Source organism: Pogona vitticeps, chromosome 3, assembly GCF_051106095.1.
Source record: "Pogona vitticeps strain Pit_001003342236 chromosome 3, PviZW2.1, whole genome shotgun sequence".
Taxonomy (NCBI): domain Eukaryota; kingdom Metazoa; phylum Chordata; class Lepidosauria; order Squamata; family Agamidae; genus Pogona; species Pogona vitticeps.
The window spans coordinates 112,394,139-112,418,017 of record NC_135785.1 but is presented as its reverse complement, the minus strand read 5'-3'; the positions used below and the strand labels follow the sequence as shown (position 1 = coordinate 112,418,017).

Here is a 23,879-nt window from a genome sequence, read left to right as displayed (position 1 = left end):
TCTAACTGTTGCTTCCTGTCCCACATATAGATTTCTCAGGAGATGGATAAGGTGGTCAGGCACGCCCATTTCTTTCACAATACCAAGGAGAAAATACATCAGCAAAGATCAAGAAGCTATTGTTGCTGTCCATCAATCTGAGAAAGGTTATAAGGCCATTTCAAAACAATTTAAAGTCCGTCATCTACAGTGAGGAAGTTTATTCACAAGTGGAAAACATTCAAGAGAGTTGCCAATCTTCCCAGAAGTGGACGTCCAAGCAAACTCACCCCAAGGTCCGACTGTGCAATGCTCAGAGAAATTGCAAAAACCCAAGAGTTACATCTCAGACTCTACAGACCTCAGTTAGCATGTGAAATCTTAAAGTTTATGACAGTACAATTAGAAAAAGACTGAATAAGTATATATATTTTTGAAGGGGTTGCCAGGAGAAAGCCTCTTCTTTCTGAAAAGAACATGGCAGCATGGCTTCGGTTTGCATAATTACATCTGGACAAACCCTAAGACTTCTGGAACAATGTCCTTTGGACAGACAAGACCAAAGTGGAGATGTCTGGCCATAATGCATAGCACCATGTTTGGCGAAAACCAAATATAGCAGCACATTTTGTCAAACATGGTGGTAGAGGGGTGATTATTTGGGCTTGATTTGCAGCCTGGGCACCTTGCAGTCGTTGAGTCAATTATGATCTCCTCTGTATCCCAAAGTATTCTATAGTCCAATGTGAGGCCATCTGTCCAACAGCCAAAGCTTGGCCAGAATCGCATCATGAAATAGGACAATGGTCCCAAGAAAACCAGCAAATCTACAACAGAATGGATGAAAAAACAAAGAATCAAAGTCTTGTAACGGCCCAGTCAAAGTCCAGACTTCAACCCAATTGAAATGCTGTGGAAGGCCGTTACAAGAGCTGTGCAGAAGCAAATGCCCACCAAACTTAATGAGCTAAAGCAACATTGTAAAGTAGAGTGGGCCAAAATTCCTCCACAGTAATGCGAGAAACTGATAAAGTCATAGAGAAAACAATTACCATACTTCATGTTATTGCTGCTAAAGGTGGTTCTACAAGGTGTTGAATCATAAGGTGTACTTTGTTTTTCACACCTGGCTTCTCCATTATGGCTTTATTTTTTGTTATATAAATCATGACATGGTGTAATATATGTCATGTTTTGTTGTTTATCTGAGGTTTTATCTACCTAATTTTCACACCTGCTAAGGACCCAATTATTTTTATTATGTCCTAATACATAAAACCATAGAATTCAAAGGGAGTGTACTTTCTTTTTCACATGGCTGTATATGCTATATTCTACCCATCATTCTGTCCAACAGCGTAGTTCCCACAGTGATATAAAACTGTTTTTTTTTTCCCAAGGAGGGTGGTTGGTTATTCCATTTATTGATTAATTTATTTTTATGAACCCAAGGAATGGGGACAGTAGTAGAAACACAGAGTGCCCCTAAGTTACAACTAGTGTATCCAAAAGTTACATTTGGGAAATCCATGGCAGGTAGGGCTAATAGAAGAAAGTCCTTGGAGGAGGACATGGGGACCAAGGGAGGGTGAATCATTGGCATGAAACAGCTGCATTACACTTAGATAACTCATTTATCCCAATTGTTATACAGGTACCACATGTTCAGAACCACTGTTCTACAACACACATGCATACACATAAACAAAAACACATGAGATGGTTTTTTCAGCTTAAATGGACAGCAGGACTTAGAATGCATTTGGTGTTCACTTTTTCCTTCACCTTTCAGTGTTCACTTTTTCCTTCATCTTTCCTTCATCTTTCTTTGAAGGTGTGCAAAGCATATTTCAGGAACATTTTTCTACCGTTAATGTTCTATGTATAGAAGAACGCCTGATTTGAATGGAAAAGTCATAAATTTGCACCATTTTGGAAACAGCTATCATAGGGGGTTCTGACACACACCCCATTAATTATGCACAATTCTTGTTTATGACACATACCATTAATTATGCATGATTATTGTTTGACTGTGACAGGTTTTTATTATTTTTCACCAATAAAGACAGGGAGAAATGTACAGGAGGAGGTAATGTGGTGTCATTTTGATCTACCCATTTTTGCGTAAAGTCTGATTCTTCTGTTTTATATTCAATGGTCACTGGTTTCCCCCATACAGTATTCCTGTTTACTATTTCTTTCTCATAACTGGGTTTCTTCTTCCACATCTTTGTTTTGCCCATTATGACTTCTTGCTGATTTATGAATGACAGATGATGAGATCTTTGTACATTGACCCTGACACTATGTCAAAAGGGATCATTTGATGCCCACAACTAAATGTACATGCAACAGAAAGGTGCTTCCGGACTAATGGCTCCTAGTACTATCCAGCAATGGTTGCTTCTGCTGGAAGTTACATGCAGAATGTCTATTGAATTTACACACTTCTGAGGGCAAAGGATATGTGGAATATGTACATCCTTCTGTCCCAGAAATGGAATAATGAGATAGGTACAAAAGTGAAAATAATAACCATTCTTTTAAAAAGTGAAAATAATAACCATTCTTTTAAAAAAAAATCCATCAATCAGTTATTTAATTTACATTAATTAATGACTTTTTAAAGAGCAGGCTAAAAGCTGTTATAGTACTGAAGCTTCTAAAATAACATATCAAAATGGCCCTAACTTGAAAGGCAGTGAAATGCTCAGATCAGTTTTTAAATTTTCACCAACATACCTTTTCATTTAAGTACTATTGCATGAATGAATCTGTAAATATTTTCTAAAAGCACTGGTGGACTAAAAAGAGCAGAAAATGAACATTTTCATAAAATGTTGTCGACGGGACAGATGGATGTAGGTGTGCCAAAATACATGCATGGCAGTAATATCACAAACTGAAAACATTGAGATACATGTCAAAATGACATGACATAAAGATGGAATGATAGCAAAAAGATTTGAGATTGTCCTACTATTATTTTATTTTCAAACAAGAACAGTTTTTAGACTTCATGGTCTGAAAACAGGCAGAAGTGCAAGAGACTGAAGAAAAAATGCATTTATTTTCCTGCTAGTTGCTTTATTATCTTCTTTCCAAACCTTTTTATAAACAGGTTTCTCAGTGCAAACAGATTAAGAAAGACTACCAAGTCCAAATTGCTACTGGCTTCCAATGAAAGAAGGATTAACACTTAATCAGTTCAATATTTGAGCAGAAGAATGAGGTGCCACAGTCACATTTTAAATATAAAACAATTAAAAACAAAAAAGAAACAAACAAACAAAGCTGGATAGCTCAGTGGTTTAGGTCTCTGGCTGCAGACCCAGAGGTGGGAATTTGACTCCCCAGTATGCCTTCCTGGCAAGTTCTTGGTCGTGCTTCACTTTAGCATGAAGACTGATAATTTATCAATGGTTGAAATGCATGTTCGGTTAGTAATGTTTCTTCATCATTGCTCTTATTATGTACCACGAACCTCAGGGACATTTCCAGGGAATAAAACACAGAGTATGACTAAACGCTAGAAAGAATGAGGGGCCTTCCTGATAGTTTTTCCTATCTGAGAGTGTGGGCTAAGTCATGAACATAAAAAGTGCACGTAAAATTCTCCATTCATATCCATTTAGGCTGTCTTAACTCTGTGAGACACCTCAAGGAAGAATTATCAAGTGATGTAAGATTCCCCACTTCCAGGTGGAAGTGAGACAACAGAATTGTAATTTTATTCGCCTCATCAGGACTCCATTATTTCTGCATACTGCCTCAGCAAGAAAATGAGTGTCCTTCCCATTTGAGAAGCAAAAGGCACACAGTCAGAAGAAGCACAGAATAATTTGTTGATTGCTTAAAAAGCAACAAGTAACAGGCATCATCATCTTGCACACTTTGCATTAAGTGCATTATCTGTGTACTTCTTTTGAGCAAAAACAAAAAAACAAAAAACCTCACTCTTTTTCTCTTTCTAGTTCCTTTATTGATAGTGCCACAAAATTAGAAGAACAATTTTGTGATTCTTCCTCCTCAAATTAAAGTATGAGTGAAGTGAGGATTTATATCCTCACACTTGGGCAATGGTAACATAGTCCTGAAGCATCTCCTGTTCTGAATGTGCGTGGAACAGTGTGCCCTCCTGACCCGAGAATTCCAGACAGAGAAGAAATTCTCTCTATGGTTTTCATCTGTTATAGATTATGATGGTACCCAGTGTGGTGTAGTGGACAGAGTGACGGACTAGGACTCTGGAGAATTACAAAAGTATGCATGTGCTAGTGAACTGGGGAAATTGCAGAAGTTAGATGAAGTACATAAATAAAATTTTATATTAGGTGAGTTGCCTAAATAAATGAACACATTGGCTGAAATCATGTTGCACAATTACACAAACAGTAAAACATTTGGAAGCAAATTGCAAAAAGTTAAGAAATCTTTGTAGATACTGTCTGTTGCATAATGAGTTGCACAACTATGGAGGTTTCTTCACTTATAGCCAGAGTTATGCCATCTACTTAACTGCACAACAGGATTTGAGCAATTAAGAAGTATGCACAAAACTTTGTACGAATGTCAGTGTGAGAAAAACATTATTAAAAAAGAAGGCTCTCTGCCTTATCCTGTTAAAAAGGGCTCAAAGAACAACTCCACCCATGCCATTTTGAAAGTCCCTTATTCATTCCTTTCCAAGTGACTGCCTTGGAAAGCTGATAGTGGGAGAATAATGAAAAGAAAATAGAGAAGCTGCTTCTGCAGACTAATGCTCATGCACTTCTTTCCAGTGTGCATCGTTAAATCTATGAAGGTTGCTCTTGCCCATTTAGATAAATGGGTCTTCATGGTGAAATTGAAACACACAAATACGATCGTGGGCACAGACAAGGATCACCAATGGAGTGTCACCAGAAGGGCACTCGCCAATCTGTGTACCCTTTATTCAGGCACAGGCTGGGTCAAAGGAGGTGGGACATCTTTAAACTGAACTGAAAAGAAGGCTTTTAGCTGCTGTGGAAACCTAGGCTGAAAGTTGGGTAGTACAAACAAAAAACAAAAACAAAATATGTTCTGAAAGCAAAAGTAGCCATGTGGGTCATAAGAAGGAGGAGGGCTCAGAAACCTGGCTTAGGGCCCTATTATCATTATCCCAGCCCAAAGCCCCTATAAATGTATGCAGGCTCTCATACTCTTTCATTAGACAAGATGGTTAAGAAAAGAAAAAAAAGGTGAAGAAGAAAAAAAATATTAGCTGAAGCTGAAGACATGGTGTCTGCATTTTGTTGCAGTCTTCAAATGTAAATTTGAGAGACTCTGGAAAGTCTACAGTGGACCCTCAACTTACAGACGGCCCCACTTACAGACTTTTCGAGTTACAGACTTCTCTGGCCACAAAATTTAGGTTCGACTTGCAGCCAGAGAATCGACCTACAGACCGGGAAAAAAACGAAAATGGAACAAAAACAACCGGTTACAGATTAATCGGTTTTCAATGGATTATAGGTCAATGGAGACTCGACCTACAGACTTTTTGACCTGCAGCCACCGTTCTAATACGGATTAATTCTGTAAATCGAGGTCCACTGTATATGGGTAAGAAAAGGGTGCCTGCCTCATAGTGTAACTCATATTCCACATTGAGCCACTGAATCTGAAATACACCAAGGCTCAATTAATGGGAAATCTATCTGTCTCTCCTTGCCATCATACTCTCTTCTTGTAACTTGCTGACTGCCATTACTGCAGTTTTGAGTTAATACCTTTGGCTCGCCTGCACTATCTGAACTTAAGCCTTAGATCAAGTTCTGTGGGAAGACAGAGAAACAGATCTACGAGTGGATAGATCCATGAAGATCCACTTATTCTTATGCGCCTTGTCATACCACATATATTTTGTTAGCGTTCTTACCAAAAGGGTTATTTCAGTGCTACATCATATATTTCACATGAACTAATGTATTCTACATTTAAAACCAGTGTGATACATTTTCTTGACATATTATTCTTGCCCCAGTCAGTGACATGTGTTCTGGCCTTCCTTCCAGAGTTTTAATTCAAACTGTCAAAAGAACATGGCAAAATGCCTTTCTTGCATATAATATTCCACTCCTTATAGGAAACATCTTGTCTTTGACCGACAAGGAGTAAAATAATCCTTTTAAAATGTTGTATACATTTACTGCTTAACTCATATCTTATTTTGACAATGAAATCCAATGAAGGCCCCTTCATAATACCGGCTTTCATTTCATAATGCCCTCTTTTTTTGTTTTAGTTGCCTGCAATTTGGCACACGGTTCCCATTTTTCCAAAGGCCATTGCTGCTCATTTTCATTTCATTTTTGCCTGGCACCTATTTTCTGGAGACCATCCCAGTTCTGTCTTCACTGTGGGTGATATCATCATTGTCATGTTGTCCAAGTGCATTATAGCTAGGTAGGTGACACCTAGTCATGTACACCTCACAGTCCATCCAAATATATTGAATGCTTTACATTCCATAATGTATCTAAAATACAGAGGGCTGAAATTACATGCCTGTCCTTGTTAGCTTCAAAGTTACTTTGACAATATATTAAAAAAATAATGTTTCATAGTTTGGGGCATACCATTACCATTTGTTTCCTTTTTAGTCCTCATATTTCCTTAATAAAATGGCTTTGATGCCTGAGGGGGTGACCTTTTCCTTTGTCTTCCCATCAACAAAATTCCATGTAGTCACTTTAAAAACGACATATGTATCTTTTCCTGTTCACATTCCACATCTTGTTCTCTCTACCCTTGCTGTCGCTCATTGGCTTTGTTCTTCCTATGTTTTCTTGCCAAGGTCTGTGCTGTGAAGCTTTTTTCCTTCCTTCCAAGAGGCCATCTCTGCACAGCAAAGTTTAAATAAACAGCTCATTTTATTAGACAGAGATTTATGGCTTTCAGAGGTTTTGTTGTTTTAATAACTGACTGGCTGGTTTTTCTGCGAGTCGTAACTAGCAAGTGCTGGGATACAAATCACAAAAAGTTTGCCCCAAATTTTTATATTGGGTTTTATATTGTTTGCCATTGCTTCTTACATTCAGAATCAGCAGGAGATGTACTTAGATGAAAATCTACAATCAACATCCTTCCATTTTTGTGAACAACAGATAGTGTAATATTATTAGAAATGTCCACATGCGCCTTAAAAACGTAAAGAGCTATGCTATGACACAGTGCTAACAACTCTGATTAATAATCACAGTATTGATAGCTTAACTTAAATGACCTCATTTAATGTTCTTTGGTTTTATGGCAGCACACTCCCGCATCCCCCAATTTAGGATACCGATGCAGAGAAAGATAGGAGACAAAATGACATGAAATCTAGGTGACTTACTTCACTTTCAAGTTCAAAACACAATGCCTTTTCTGCAAAGGGAAAAGATGGGACACTTCTGACTCCATATATGTTCTTCAACTTATCCTGCCTTCTCTCTAAAATGAAGAAGAATCTGTCATGCTCAGATCACAGTATGATTTTTGAATTTATGAATTGCCAATGTGCCCACCTCCCTTATTGCCCTTTGATGATGTCATAGTCAGGAAATCAGGAAACACCACTCTGCCCAACTGCCATGGCTTATGAATTTTCAAGCAAGGACAAGTGGCTTCTCAATTTCCCCCTCCTTTGCTGCAGTGCAGCGCCCTCCCCCCCCCACCGCAATCGAGAACTGTACTTCAAATAATCACTTTCCAGTAACAACTGAAAATGTTCTCAAGTATCTCTGGCAACTTCTGTAGCAAGCACTAGTGCCACTCACACTATGGTAACCAGGATATGGATTACTGACAGTGTAGTCTTCAGCAGGCTTTGGTGCTCAGCCGTAAAAAGTGGAGCCTGATCGTGGTAAGCCTTGAATTTCAGAGAGAATGCTCTGTGACAAATTCCTGCACTCACACGGTTGCCTAGGTAATCAGATTAAAGGACAAAGTGGGCAAATAAGCCTGAGGAGTGTGAGAGTCAAGATGTTTAATAATCACTGCCCCTGTGGATCAGGTGAAAAAGTGAATAACATATTTAACCCCACCTTATATGATAAGCCTCTTGCATCCCCATAGGATTTGATTATTTTTTTTTCAACATGGCAACTGCATTCTGTAAAAGTAAGTTTTGTGACTTTCTACATTCTTTACCGTCATTTATTTCACAGCAGCACCATCAAGACCCACTATTTGGATGAACTGTTTAGTCTGTAAAGATATCTGAAGGAAACAACACACACTTATTAGCTCTTCAAACAGATTGACCAAATCAACAAAGCCCAGAGCAATCCTTAATAGCAGTTAATGGAAAAGCCATACCTGGCATGATCACATCTGGATATTAATAGTTTTAAAGCTTAGTAAACTGTAATAAATACTTTACTGGGGCATAAGGGGTTTGCCATTTTATTATATTATGTTAATTTTCTAAATGTTAAAATAGAGAACCTGCAACATATGGAACAGTAGTAAAGAATATGGAGTTGTATAGCTTCTGTTAAAAAAAGCATTGTCATTTTTTCCAGTTTTGTTCATGTTTTTATGTTTATTGTGGCATATTAATTTATGAAACTTATTTTTGCTTTTCCCACAATAGAAGTGCATACATAAATGCTAATATATGATTATTTTATTCTGATATATATATATATTTGTTCACTTTATATAATAAATATCCAACTCTCTAATGGTTTATGTTGCTAAATTTGGGGAGTGGCTATTATTAAGGTGATGTTTTCCTTTGCAATATGCTTTTTATCTGCTTTGGATAGAGAACACTTTCAAATATTTTACATCTTAAACTATGATGGGCAAGGGAGGAGAATAATGCAGTCTCCATAGAGACAGATCTTGATAGGTCCTGTGTTTTACGAATTCTCCTCATCACAATTTTGAACTTAAAATGGAGTCTGACAACAGAGGGATACTACTTCGCAGTCACAATAATTATATGCAGTCAAGGCAACTCTCACTTGTGTGACCTTGTCCAGGGTTTTCTCTATGGAGAGTCCTCAAAAGTGGTTTACCATCCCTTCTTCTGGGGGTGCCCTGGGGTCAGGTAGCTTGACCAAGGCTGCAGAGGCTGGCTGTTCTCCTGGGAGACAAAAGCGAAGAATCAACCACTCAACCTCTTACCTCAGAGCCAAGTATAGAGCCCTATAAAAGAAACGTGGGAATGTTCCTAGAAAGAGGTGAACACCTGTTGCATAATCACTTCAGGGATGATCAAAGTTCCATAATATTTTGTGGGCCACATTTTTTAAGCACCGTCATATATATATATGAAGGGATGTCTGTTGACATCATTTGCCAGTTGTGTTACTGTGTATGCTAACAGTGACAGTTGCAGATGCCCGGGGAGGTGTGTGTCTACATGCCTAGAGATTTATGCTGTTCTGTCCATTCCCTGAAAGGCTGTTTTACTCTTATGTAGACTGCATCTGCAGCAGGACACCAAGCTTAGTTGAACAGATACATAGACATGAATTGTGGTAATACATGTATGAACAGGAAATCAAGTTAAAATCTAGATAAAAGTACATCTTTGGATTATTTTTGCTGCTGTTATCAGGCAGCCATGAAGTCAACATTGGCATTCCTATGTGGTTCCAATTTGCCAGGAAAGAGTCAAGGGGTGGACTAGATGATTTTGTCATAAATTTCAGTTTAAAAATATTCAGGCATATCTGTAACCGCTCTGGGTAAATGAAGACCACTGGGACCTATAATGTCTGTGAAATTTAAGATTCTGGTGGGGAAAACATACACACATATTTACAGGGCTGGTAATGTTGTTCTTTGGAACAATTAAATTATAGGCTTCAGAGTGAACTAGAATTTCGGTGAAACAGACAGGGGGGCAATTTGTTTCAATAATAAAATAGAAAATCCTGAATATAAGGAAATATATTAACACTTATTAGACTCTTAATTTGCACGTTCTGAGCGTCCCACAGTGAGACTGAGACAATATCATTGCCAGTTAACTGCCTAATTCTTTACAGTATTCCTTCTATTCTCCATGTTTCCTGTGGCTGCTGCTCCTCGCTGAGGGGAAAATAGAAAGAAGAACATCAAAGAATAATCTGTTCTCTGTTATGCCAATAGTTCAAAAAGACACAGTTTGACTGTCAGTCTTAACGAGTAACATCACTACAATAGAAAACCTGCAATGTGGGCACCAAGGGAAACCAAAGTTAGAAAGAAAGAAAAATATGTTTTGGATTTTTGAATCGGAATAAGTCAGTGAATGACAGATTTTAGGTTAAACTGTGTAGTGGGCAATTGGAGATTACAGTACTTTTGTTCAAAAGGAAGTAAAAGAAATCCATTCATTATTCTACCTCCACACCATAGGAAAGTTGATGTAGCGCAATGATTTTCAAATTGCCAGCCTTTAGGAAATGGTTTGTACTCCATCTTGTCTATGACAGAACTCCTGAAACAAAGTGGGGGATTCCTCTTCTCATGACATGATTCTTCTAGGCATGCAGATCTTTCAGAAGTATGGGTCTGTAAAATAAGACATGAAAAAAAAACCTGTGTTAATCTAATGGTGACTGATTGCAAAACAAAAACAACTCAATTTGCCAAACTCAGATTAGGGCAAATTTACATCAGAATAAATAGAGGCTCTTTTCCTTTTAAGCGATCTGTGCTTCAGATGATGTGTTGATTTAATTGCCAGTTAACTGAAGTTGGGATCCATTGCATTTTATGACTAAGCATTTGAAACAGTGAATTAAAATAATATTGCTATCTGATCTAATAATGATCTGCTGAAATTCTGTTGCTTAGCGTAGTATATCACAGCTAGAGTAGGCCCATTGAATCAATGGAGCTTACAGATCCTGGCTTACCTGCACTGGTTTCCTGTGAACTTCTGTGCCAAATTCAAGGTCTTAACATTGACTTACAAGGCCCTTAACAGCTTGTGGACCTTGATACCTGTTGGAGCATCTCTCCCAAAGATCTACAACCCATGCCACCCCATTTCTCCCAGGCCTTGTTATTACAGGTGGCAACGCCAAGGCGGGTCTGGAGGACATCGGCCAGGAATCAGGCCTTCTTGATGGTGGCCATGATATTCTGGAATTCCCTGCCTGTGAAGGTACATTAGGCCACCTCCTTTTCAACTCTCAGAAATTTACGTTAAAACAGAGCTCTGTGAAGAACATCCTCCCTCTACAATAGATATTTTTCTTTCTCTTTTTATGGTCCATAATTTGAAACTCCATTCTGTTGTTGCCATGGGGCATTTTTTCCTTTTTATTATTTGGTTGTATGAATTTTTTATTACTTTCCCATTTGGCTGGTGGGTTGGGATGTCTTTTTATCTCTATGTGAATTGCCCAGAGTAGTGGATTTCCACTAGATGGACAATACAGAAATGTAAGTAAGTAAGTAAGTAAGTAAGTAAGTAAGTAAGTAAGTAAGTAAGTAAGTAAGTAAGTAAATAAATAAATAAATAAATAAATAAATAAATAAATAAATAAATAAATAAATGCAGACTCAATAAATTCCCCTAATTCAGTGAGTCTACTCTTCTTGCAACTTACTGTGCTAAGAAACAGAATTTTAGCCAGTGTGTAACAGAGTAGCAAAATTTTCAAAACTTAAGTGGAAGGAAAAAACATTACTTTTGTATGTTTACAATGGGTTATTTTTAATCCAAAGTTGCTTTAGGGGCATTTTATTCTTTGATGAGAATTTTACATATTTTGGTCCACTGACCCTTAGACAGTTCATAGTGTTTGAAGATCAGCAAATAGTATGTTTGTTACCAGGAGTAGGTGGAGTTGGAAAGCAGAGAAAATGCATAGGTCATTGACATAAGCTGTTAGACCTTAAGCTTTAGGACAGTGATCCCCAACTTATTATTTATTTAATTTATTTATTTAATTTATATGCCGCCCACACTACCCAAAGGTCTCTGAGCAGCTTGGCACTTTCCAGATGTTGGCCTATGAAATTGGATGGTGTCAGGTTGGGGAAGACCACTCAAACTCTTAAAAGTGCATTTTTGAAGGCGATGACATCAAAACATGCCATTTGTGGATCATAGCATCATATAGGGCAGTAGTTCCTAACCTTGGGTCTGCAGATGTTCTTGGACTACAACTCTCAGAAGTCCTGACCAGCACAGCTAGTGGCAAAGGCTTCTGGGAGTTTTAGCCCAAGAACATCTGCAGACCCAACGTTGGGAATCACCAATACAGACTATTGTATGCAATTTTCTCAGTCAACCCTATGACTTTAATATTAATGTCAACAATTAACATATTTTTAAAAATTCCACGTCCCACATTAATACAGATATGTCAGATTTAGAAACTCAGTAGTGAATAACAAAATGTGTTACATATTTTTTTTTACTGAAATCTCAATCTCCAAATTTATATTTCAGCTCCTATGCACTACTTGTGCATATTACTAGGATTAGCTTATTACATACCTCCTTTATTCTATATGTGACCCAAGGGAAAGAAAGAAAGAAAGAAAAAGCCATGCCGGGCAATACTTTCTGCAAAATGTTAGGCTCAGAAAAGTTACGGCTTTTGTGATGGAAGCACGTTACTTTCATGTGTGAGGCGATGTGATGTTGGGTCTCAGCTCACCTTTAGCTGCAGCCAAGCAAATAATATGTACTGAGCACTCTATCATGTACCATTATAATTAGCTCTGTCAGGTCTTAGCCCTGCAACCCTCATGCAGATAATATGATAATATGTCTTCATAACCAAGTGACCTTACATGCACAATATTTCTCCCCTTATGAAGATTGCATGTCAATAAAGTAATTGAGTCTCAGAGGCTGGAGCGAGTGAAGATTTAGATGATTGGACTTTCAGGGCAGTGATGTATGACCGTTATTATTCTACTTGTCAGGGAGCTGCATACGAGCAAGGATGGTCAGAAGATGGCAAGGATGAAGGGTTGTGTTTCATTAAAAAAAAATATTGCTGTTAATCACCACTCCATTCTTTTTAAAGTCACTGAGAAAAGAAACTCCTTTTCATTTTAGCCCTGGAAGGGGAATCAAACATAGAGGTTTTTCAAAGCCAGAGGCTTTACAAGCTGTCTAGTTTAGTGAACCTGGAACAGGCTCACTATCTTTTAAACTGGTCCGGGGGGAGCTGTCAGCAGCAGAAGCTGTGTATCAGTGTCAAATGCTATCTGAAAGAATTACATATTTGTGTTTGTGGAGGAACAGTGAGATTGGAAAGGGTAATTCCAGAGCTGGGAAAAGTTAGCCATGCTCACTGGAAGATTCTGGAAGTTGGGGTCTTTAAAAAAGTAACTTTACCAAGCTCTAGATAACTCTATTGCACCCTGCCTCCTGCCAAGCCCACGTGGCATGCTTCTGGGGCTGAGAAAGGCTGAAGAAAAAGGAAGAGATGAAATGAAAGGTGGCAGAAATGACTGAGGGCAAGGTAATGAAGAACACTACAACTCAGAACATATCCAGGAAATTTGGTAAGCAGCAGATTCAGAGCAGACAAAAGCAAACACTTCATACAATACAAGAGTTACCCCAAGATTGGTGGTGGAGGATTACATGCGAAAGGTTTTGAGAAATTAATGTGGGGTAGATTTGACAGTCAATATTAAAAACCAAAAGCATGTTAAATATCCAGTATACATATCTCCATGTAAATAAATAGTTCATAATCTTCTGTTCTGCTTCCCTGAGGCAAGCAGGATTCATTCTGAAAGTATCACAGTAACATTTAACCAAACGTGCTAGTTTCGTTTCCTTTTGGAAATCAGGTTGTTCTAAAGGAAATGAAAAATGATCACAGAAACGAGCTTTGGAAACTATGACAATGAGGCAGAAAGGCCTCAAGTTCTTTTTCTTGATATGAGAATGGGGTGCAAAAGATACTTAGGAAGAAGAGCCGTATTTGTTAGTTTTTTGTTTTTGTTTTTTGAACCTGAGGATATGAGTACATTCCCCATGCAAATAGGAAGCTCTTCCTGTTGACAGGGGTAATAGCCCATATGAGAGAGACCGAGAGCTGCTTCAGACATTATGTTTGTGGAGTGTACGTACCCTTTAATATACTTTAAGTGCTCATTAAAAGAATGTGAAATGGGTCTGGGGTTTGGGAACATCTGTATAGCATATTTATACTGTTCAGGGAGCGAAGATGGACTGGACTCTGGGAGTTATAGTCCAGAAATAATTTTCCAAAGTTTTGTGTCTTTATAATCAGATCTCTCTGTCATGTTTGGTCCTTCCCCTTAGGGCTGTATCTCTGGTTAATAATTTCTTGGGTCTTTGTACACTGGATTGTATGTGGAGCTGTATGAGCAAAATGTTTAAAATACAAGAGGAGCTTCCATTATTATACAAGAGAGCTTACAGTTCATTTAGGGAGTAGACCATTTTAATTGGAAGTACATCTCTCAGAAAGAACTGGCTTCAGAAGTCTTTAAATCTTCATGGTTAAGTAACTGACTGAGATATATCAGCCTTGAAGCAGAAAAGGCCTATCATTATCACTTTTGAGCATACACATTAAAGTGATAATTTATTATATGAAATTAGCAGCAGCATTCTTTCAAGACCAGCTGATGATAGGAAATGGTTCCTTTAGCACAAACAATGAAACACAGAGAGCATCAACCCTGCGCTTTCCAAAGCAGAGATAGGGAACACTGTGCACTCTGACTGGAGCATCATGACAGATGGGAGGGAAGGGGGATCCAATACCAAGCGCTGGAAGGACCTTTTTCTTTTTAATGAGCTCTAAATGTAAGAAATGTTCTCTTCACCTGAGACAACCAGGTATACAAACTACAAGAAGGAGTTCCCATATACAGTTCAGTTGCTGCTCTGGATTTTACATTTGATCCTCATGAAGAAAGAGAACGAGTCTGAAATGCACCAGCATAGTAAACAGTAAATAAATTTGATTTTTTTTTCCAGCATGGAATATCACCTATTTTGGTGCATCATTGTCACAAATTTGTGATGTGCCATCTTCATGGACGCAGTAGTCTTCATGTTACAAAGGCAACCGCCACCATTCAGCAGTTCCATCTCCAGCCTCTGATAAACAAGGCAGTCAATGCCACAAAGACACAGCCATGTTTTTTAGAGTGTAATCATTCCTTGCCTATTACATCTCTGCCAGATTCAACAATCTGATGATGGCTGCTAGAAGAAATTAAATGGCCCAGTCACACTCACTGCAAAGATGCCCCCCGAGTGGTCTTTCTGAGACATGTATTGAACTTGAATGGTTATGCAAAAGCTAATGCTACTAGCCTATTATATATTTTATATGTCCTTCTAGATCAAGAAAAAAGATTGATACTTTCCAGTCAAATGGGGTCTTGACGTGAGTGATCCTTCTTCTCCGTTAGTGTGACGCCTTCCTCTTCGTTAACAGTTATTGGTGTTGATGGGCTCACTCTGCACAGAGAGCCAAATGAGACTTTTGGGATCCCTTGCTCTTTTATTTCTATCCCATTCCCCTGTTTTCTATCACGGTGTCATGTTCAAATCGCTGTGTGGTGGCAGATGTAGGATCCCTAAAATACTTGGAGGGAAGTATCAGGCTTCACAGAGCTACAATGAAATGAAAATAATAATGGGAAACAAACAAAACATGTACAAACCACTTATCATGGAAGAAAGCCGCGAATAAGTATTAGTGGCTCCTCTGATGGAGAAGCTAGTAGTTCATCCTGTGGACAGGTTGGTGTGGTTTGCCTTCTCCCAGGGTCTGGTTACAGGCAGACTGGGAAGATTAGTATTGATGTCTGTCACGTTGAGCCTGTCAAGCTGTTTATTTGAGAATATAGTACAGACTGTGGTTATCCAGTAATCAGCCCTACTCAGGGAGAGGAAAAGAATTATAGCAATACAATTTCCTAGGGATTTCTGTGAGTTATCCTGAGCCTAGCCACTATATATTCCTTCTTATTACATCCTGAATTTTGATTTAGTTCCTTTGACTACCCCTAGTTTGTCTTTTTTTAAAAAAAGTTAACTGTAGAATAATAAAATTGTAGATTCTTCCTTATTTTGTATTTTAAATCCTTGATAATTCGTTAATTTAACACCTGGTTATTCAAATGTTTCCCATCAGATCCCATTTTGCCCAAGAATGGTGACAATCATTGATCATATTGTTGGGAAGTTCTAGTGTTGATTTCTTAATATTTATATATTTACTTACTGCATTTGCAACTCCTATTTTCCTCCTGGAAGTTCAGGGCAGTAGACATGGAACTGTGCTACGAGGAAGTTTATGTTAAGACAAGCAACAGGCCTATTCTTGAAACCATAAAGGGCCGAATGAGTGGTGGGGGTGCACGTAGGCACCGCCACCTGCATGTCCCTCCCTGGAGGTAACACAGGCTTTCACGTGTTCATTGTGAAGGTCTGTGGAGGCAGTTGAAAGCATTGCCATGTTCAGAGGCAGCATGCTGAACTTCAAGGAGCGGGTAAGAGCAGAGTCAGAACAGAAGGCTAAGTAGTCAGCCCATAGTTCATGTGTACACCAAATAGAAGGACTGACAACCAGCAGACAGGTGAAGGTCCTCCATAGATTGTATTTATTCGCTTTGGCCTTGGACCGGTCCTTACATCATCTGACTGTACTTAGCTAGTTACTGCAAGTATCTGGTGTTCAGGACACCCATGTTGCCTTTGTTACTTACTCTGTTCTGTCACCTGAAGTTGCTAAAGCTCTTTGCTGTTGCAGCTCATTTTCCTCCTCCTCCTCCTACTCCTTGGTACCCCAAACTAAGATCCCTGGATACACAATGGGATAGAATGTTTTTTAAGTTAATAAATAAATGTTTAGATGAGCAGAGCAATCCTATTACTAGAAGAGATGTGCAAGTGGAGAAACAACCTAATTCAAAGCCTGGAAATTAAGGCCATATTTCTCTTTCCCCTTTCCCTTTTTAGGTTTTTTTTTAAATAATGTTTTCCTTTAAAGTTATGCCTTTATTGTTGTTGTTTAGTCATTTAGTCGTGTCCGACTCTTCGTGACACCATGGACCAGAGCACGCCAGGCCCTCCTGTCTTCCACTGCCTCCTGGAGTTGGGTCAAATTGATGTTGGTAGCTTCAATGACACTGTCCACCCATCTTGTCCTCTGTCGTCCCACTTCTCCTCCTCCTCCTTCTTCCCAACATCAGCGTCTTTTCCAGGGAGTCTTCTCTTCTCATGAGATGGCCAAAGTATTGGAGCCTCAGCTTCAGGATCTGTCCTTCCAGTGAGCACTCAGAGTTGATTTCCTTTATTAGATCTACCCAAAAATGCACAAGGAAAAGTGCAAACTTTAAAGATCTTGGCTCCTAAATTTGAAGACATATTTGATCATGAAAACGTGTGTACTTTTTGTGCCTTTTTGGTTGGCTGAATAAAGGTATTACACCAGAATTTGTTGGGATTTGTTGTATGGCTGACATGGCTACTACTGCTTTCATTTGGAGCAGAGTTTATCCATGGAAGGCAATTGCAAGGCTGGCATATATTTCCTCAAAATGTAGGAAAACCCTTCCCCAGTTGATCCCAACATACCCTTGGAATGTTTCCTTTTCACCTCTACTGGCAGTGCAATGCTGGAAGCTGAAGACTGCAGGTTTTCCACAGCAGATGAAAACAAGTTTGTGAAGTTGGATTTCCCTTCTTAGATCAGGTTTTTGTTTTTCCACTCAGAAGGGAAGAGCTCTAAAGTGTCCCATGGCCCTTGAAGTACCATCTCAGGGACCATAGCATTGTAACCTAAGCAACATTTTCTATACAATATTTACAAATGTCTACATTTACAGCACGAAAATCTTGCAGCAACTAACAGATATAAAACCCAATCATGATATTCTTCTGGTATTGCATATTAGGGGATCCAGAAGCATATGAATATCCAATACTGTATAAATTGTATCTGCCACTATCTTCCAAAATGTTTGAGCTCTTATGCATTTCTTCCACCTGTACACAAAATTGCCATTTATCTCTGACAGTATCAGCAGTTTCCATTGCTGGTGTTACAAAGCTTATGGATTTGTCAGGGAGACAGACATCATTGAATTGTCATCTTAAAAATAGCATTCTCTTGGCGCTGAATGCAATGGAAATGATGACCTTTTAAAAACAAGAGCAACACACATTCTGTTTCTTAATGACAATGATTCTTCTACTATTTGCATGATTATTCTCTGTAGATCAGTACTATTACCCTTGTATTGTGGGTGAATGTGAACCATTTGAGTGCAAATAAAAGCACATAGCACAGAGGATGCTCTGTTTTATGAATAATTTTAGCAGTCAAAAGTTTTCAGCTGGAGGTGTTGGGGATTGAACCCAGAATCTTCTGCATGAAAATCATCTTCTTGACTTCCTAACCCTATCCCATCTCCCCTTTCCTTCCAGTGTGTAGATCCCACAAGGGACTAGACCCTATTGACTATAAAAGTGGAATGCATGCTACTAAGCCCATATTTCTAAAGAAGACTGATTGTTGCAGAGGAGCCTTCCTTGTTTACTTCAAGGGAAGACTATGTTCCTGACTGTGACAATAGGACCATGAAGCCTAAGAAGAGTGCTGATGTAGCAGGTGAAAGGCCAATCCAGTCCAGCATTTTGTTCATATAGGAGATCATTTTAGGGGATGATAGATTATGTTGGCAGCATGGATAGTGCTCATAGTTAGTCTTGAACTGTGCTGATTAATCTCACATGGCAATATAGTTCACTACCATCACATATAACCCTATCAATCTGTGTACAAGAGAGCACATCATACAGTATGGAATACTATACTGTCCTTGTATTAATTTAATAGGAGGCAAACCTATTTGTCTCTTCTTCATTAGCTTAACTGCTGTTCTCCAGTTCCCTTCTGTCTGTTTCTCTTCCCATCAGCTGACAGACTGCCTTGAATTTTGGTCTTTAATTTAACATAATTAGTTTGTAACTGAAAATAAAAGTGATTGGTGGCTTACCAATGTGTTTCTCAGAACCATCTGTTTCTCTCCAACGCCTTTTTAGTGCTTGGAAGGGTAATCTGTTTTTTTATCTAGACCAACAAAGGTCAGATGTAATTTGGACTTACTTTTGAGTCTGTCACTTTTAACACAACTCAGACTATTTCTGAGACAAAATGTCTGGAGTATGTTAATTGCATCAGTTACATCATTCAATCCCAAGTGTGCATTGTTTGAGTTTAACTTTCTGGTAGTTATGCTAAGTTGCAAGACCATCTCCTGCAACTAGTTGAGGGAATATAGGGTGAAAATAAAGCAGAAATACATCAGGATATTAGGTTTAATATGTAAAGGCTTGAGAACAGTTAGATTATCATTAAAGACAGGACAATATAGTTGTATTTCAGAGCATATTGATCTGCTGCACACAATTACTTGGTGGGCTAGCTCTGTTCAAAAGCTTTACATAGTGTGTGAGGAGGGTCACACTCCAATGTTCTCATGTGCAGCACAGACATTGCAGAAATGGATTCTTAGCACATCCAGTTGTACACACAAGGATTTCCATGCAGCTTGGAATACCAGTTATGCACACTTCCTGATGGCATGGAAATCTTCATACATATAGTCATACACACAACGTTCAGGCTGTAAACATGCATGCCATCAGCCAGAGCTAGTTGGCATGCACATAGTGATGTAATTGCCAAGGAAATTTGTCCTTCATGGTAAATTAGAAAACACACCATAGCGTTGCGGGCGGGGGGAGAGAGATTATTTTTCATTTGTCTTTCAGGGATCATGCATATTTTTGAGACTGCTTTAGCATGCTTCTATAAAATGTGCACAATCAAATAAATATTGCCCTCTTGCATGAACTAGCAGAGTTGATGACATTGGGTGGCTAGTTTGTATCTTTGTATCTATCAACTTGTTTATTCGTGCTCACTTTATGTGTGTTTCACAAAGGAAAATGGCAGCAGATTTCTGCAACATGTGGAGAACATGTTGGGGAAAGTGTTTCTTGTCTCTTTCACACACCGGACGTGAGAACTTTCATGGGGATTGAAGAATCCTTGACATTCTGTCTCACTGAATGGTAAGATTTTCCCCCAACTTCCATGTACATACATGGAAGGGCATGGATACTCAACATGACCACACCAGTATTCTTTCACCTCATTCTCTTTTAAGAGTAAAATGTATTTTTTAGCAAAACTGGGGTAATACAAATTGGCCAGTTTTTTAAAATATTTCTTGTCATTCCCAAAATGTGTTAGAAAATCATTATGGACCGTACCCAGCTGCCTCTTCCCAGTGAGGGAGTGGCTTCTATAAGCAGGACTGTGACAAGAATATTCCTTCTCCCTTCCCTTTGTGTGTCCTCGTCTCTCTTCTGAATGCTTGTGGGATCCTCTGGGGGAATTTTGGAGAAGGAACTGCAAAGGAAATGAGGAGCGGTGTGGTCTCATTGTTCCACTCCAGTGGCTTTGGTTTGACCCAAATATTTAAAACTCGAATTTATAAGAATTGTAAATGAGTAAGAGATTTGTAATCAGAAGGTTGGAAGATTGGTGCTTGGCTTTTATCCTGGAACCTGAAGGGTAACCCAAACATATTCAAATGTTGTTCAAAATGAAATTAAACAAATGAGACATGGATAATAAATCCATTAGACAAAGCAGTTTTGAAATGTGATTCTGATGCTGGATAGCATATACTTATAACAAAGTGGACATGCAAGCTCATATTCTGGCAGTAATGCAAGGTCTCAGAGTAGCCCAGTGTGGTGAACCTGGTCATTCAGAGGGAGCACAATCCCATCCATCGATTATGCATTCCCTCTTGAAGGACATCAGATTGCCTCTGTTGAGCCTTGGGCAACACCCAAAATGGTATTGTTGCCAAAGGCGTTTTATATTTTAACAATTGTTTTAATGTTAGAGTGCTTTAGTTCACCTTTTAAGTAAAGTTTTTAATCTGTTTTTAAATTAACGTTCTTAATATGGGAATAATAATTTTCACTTATCTGTTGTACATCACTTGGAGGGTAGAAAAGCAATAAAAATACTATAAATAAATAAATAGACCAAACTCTTAGCTCTAATGCTATACCTTGATTACTGTGAAATAGACATTAGGTTGTCTAGTACATTTTTAGAAAGCATACAGATTTTGACAAACATTATTCAAGTAGACATTTGCTTAGCAAAGGGTTGGTGTGCTGGAGGAAAGCTACGATTATGACACAGATAGGAAGTTCAGTGGAGAGAGGAAGCATGGATAGAACAGAGACTAATTCAGTGTTTGAGCAGTGAATACCTTACACTGAGTACCCAGACCAGATTCTCAATCTTTATAGAAGTATATAAATACTTTTAATGGTGCACAGATGCTTCACAAATCCCTTTTGATCTTATCCTGTATGTTTTTTTAAAATATTCTACCTAGAACGAGTCCGCACATCATACAAATATATTACTTTTATAGATTAGATTTTTTTTTCCCTGCTGCAGTGCTTCTTGAAAAAGCGGAAAGCAAGAAATAGATTTTTTAATTGGCTTATTTTTCCCAATAATCATCAACATGTTATCAAATGTGTACATGGATGCCCTATCCAGGTTCCTCTGTTCCACCAACTACTGTTGACATTTGTCATTTTGGAATGGGAAGCTTTCCACTGAAGGATGTCATTTTCAGAAGGAAGGGCAGTCATTCTCTCAGACAGCTATTGCAGCAACTCTTAGATGTAATCTGTATAATGAGGCAGAACTCATGAGCCTATAACAAGTTGCAATAAGAAGGCACTGGGTTGCTTATTAGTTTAGTGCACATATATAAAGAGGAAAATCAGTTGGTGATGCTTATGACCGAATAATTACAAAGCATTTTACACTTAAGCAGTGTGCTGAGTAAAGTGTTGTGATAGACCATATCTGCTATTGGCATGCATCCTTTTCAACTGGATGCTCACAATGTATATTCCAAATATCTCTTGAGTTCAGTTTGTTGATGATGGCATGGCTACCCATTATTCACATGGGATTGCTGTTAAAAACAGTAGTCTTGCATCTAATTTAAGGATGGAGAAAGAATTTTGTTGGTCCAACACAATCTTGGAAAAAAATGTAGCACTTCTGCACCTCACTGCTAGAAGAAATTGCGAGAAGAAATGTACCCCCCTTTGCATTTGCACATTTGGTAAGCTATGCACGATCTTTAAAATGCAAACAGCTAAAATGCAATCAGTTGAAGAAATATCCACAAACAGGCTCTTGTCAGTGGGGCATTGTGTAAATTAGATAATGTGTGGATGAATGCATGCATTAGGTAAATTGTGTAAATAAATGTGCAGATTAGGAAAAATGAAGAAAAATGTGTTTAGATTTCAATATAGGGAGAAAAAGCAAAGTCTCATAACATAATCTGCAACAAATATGGTAAACAATCCAGGTGGAATTGGAGGAATGCAATTTGACTGAGACACAGAGATTTACACATTCTGAACCTACCGCCCCACCATGGTACTAAACTGCAATATGCCTATGCATGGCATAGGACATGGGTCCAGTAATAAAGCATCCCAACTGCTAACTGGTATTCACTTCCCAGCCCATGAGCTGAGGCACTGTTTGCAGTGACAAAAGACCTGGGCTCACTGACTTGTGCATCAGTCACATGGATGTTCCCCCAACCCAGGTATGAGGTAGGGACAAATTTGAAACCTTAAAACCCACCTCCTGAATTCCTAAACACATACACACATGTGTGCACACACACACAAACACACACACACACACACAAATGGTGGGCAAGGAAGCCGGCAAAGGACAGGCTGGCCAAAGGCAGGCAGAGATCTTTGTCAAATATACTAGAAGTAGACTTGAGAGGAGATGTTACTCATAGCTGCCCATTACTCCAGATATCTCTGCCTATACCACATGGCAACAGTAGGGTCTTTTCTCCCCTGTCTTCCACACAGATGCAAATGGAGGGGGGGGGCTACCTTCAGCACAACTGAGGTTAAAGCCATAATGAATTAAAGATTGCATCTTCTGTGGCTGCATAGAGCTGTGCTATTTCCCCACCCTCTGCATTATCCTGATCAATTTTTCCACATAATTTCCTAGTGAAACTTATATTAGGATATCATTATTATGTTATTTCTTATTAACACCATTAGCCTGTTGGTTTCAAGGCTGCTCTTATCATCTTGCATATTAAAATAACAAAACAGCCTCTTAAGGCCAAGTTTGGCCAAGTCCGACGGATACTGCAGGTTGCTTTTCATTCATTCATTCATTCATTCATTCGTTCATTCATTCATTCATTCATTCATTCATTCATTCATTCATTCATTCATTCATTTTACTGAGTTAAGTACCCGTTGCTAAAAGACAGGCAAATGCTCTGTTTTCCTTTCATCCAAAGTGCATTTTATCTGAAGCATAATTCCTTCTGTACCATAACTTTCTAAGCTGGAAATATAACATGTGTCAGAACTTGTCATGTGAACATTATTGACATGATTGATAGTTCCTATGTTACATACAGTATATTGCCTCCTCAGCATGGCAGAATCCTGCAGAAGTAGTTGGGACACAGATGTGGGTGTGTAGCCTATGGCCTTAGAATCTGAATCCCATTTTCAATTTCTTTTCCCCCACAGTAGGTAGTAGACAGTAGACAGGTCATTAAGGAGGTGTGTGTGCGTGTTTCCCATCAGGTCAGTTCTGACTTATGGTAACCCTTTTCATGATTTCCTAGATAGACAATACTCAGAAGCAGAGATGGGAGGTTATCTGTATTCGTATACAAATATGAATATCCCCACTCAGCTGGACTCAATGAGGGGCCAGCCCCTGCGGCCGGACTCTCCACTAACACATTTGGCAGTGGCAACCTCACTCATCTTTCCAATCGCTCCTGGAGCTCTGCTT

The 23,879-nt window shown here is 38.7% G+C and overlaps 1 protein-coding gene and 1 long non-coding RNA gene across 3 annotated transcripts in view; one reads left to right on the top strand and one right to left on the bottom strand.

Moving 5' to 3' along the window:
- Positions 1-23,879, top strand: part of LRMDA (leucine rich melanocyte differentiation associated) — a 1,005,591-nt gene that overhangs the window by 887,924 nt on the left and 93,788 nt on the right. The window lies entirely within an intron of this gene.
- On the bottom strand, positions 1,412-22,928 carry LOC144588367 (uncharacterized). 2 transcript variants are annotated; one of them, XR_013543888.1, is made up of 5 exons: positions 10,332-22,928; positions 8,961-9,082; positions 8,140-8,208; positions 7,343-7,440; positions 1,412-6,846 (listed from the first exon to the last, which is right to left on the bottom strand). It is a non-coding gene; the product is annotated as an uncharacterized LOC144588367 (long non-coding RNA). The 2 variants fall into 2 exon arrangements; XR_013543887.1 differs by having other exon boundaries at positions 1,412-9,082.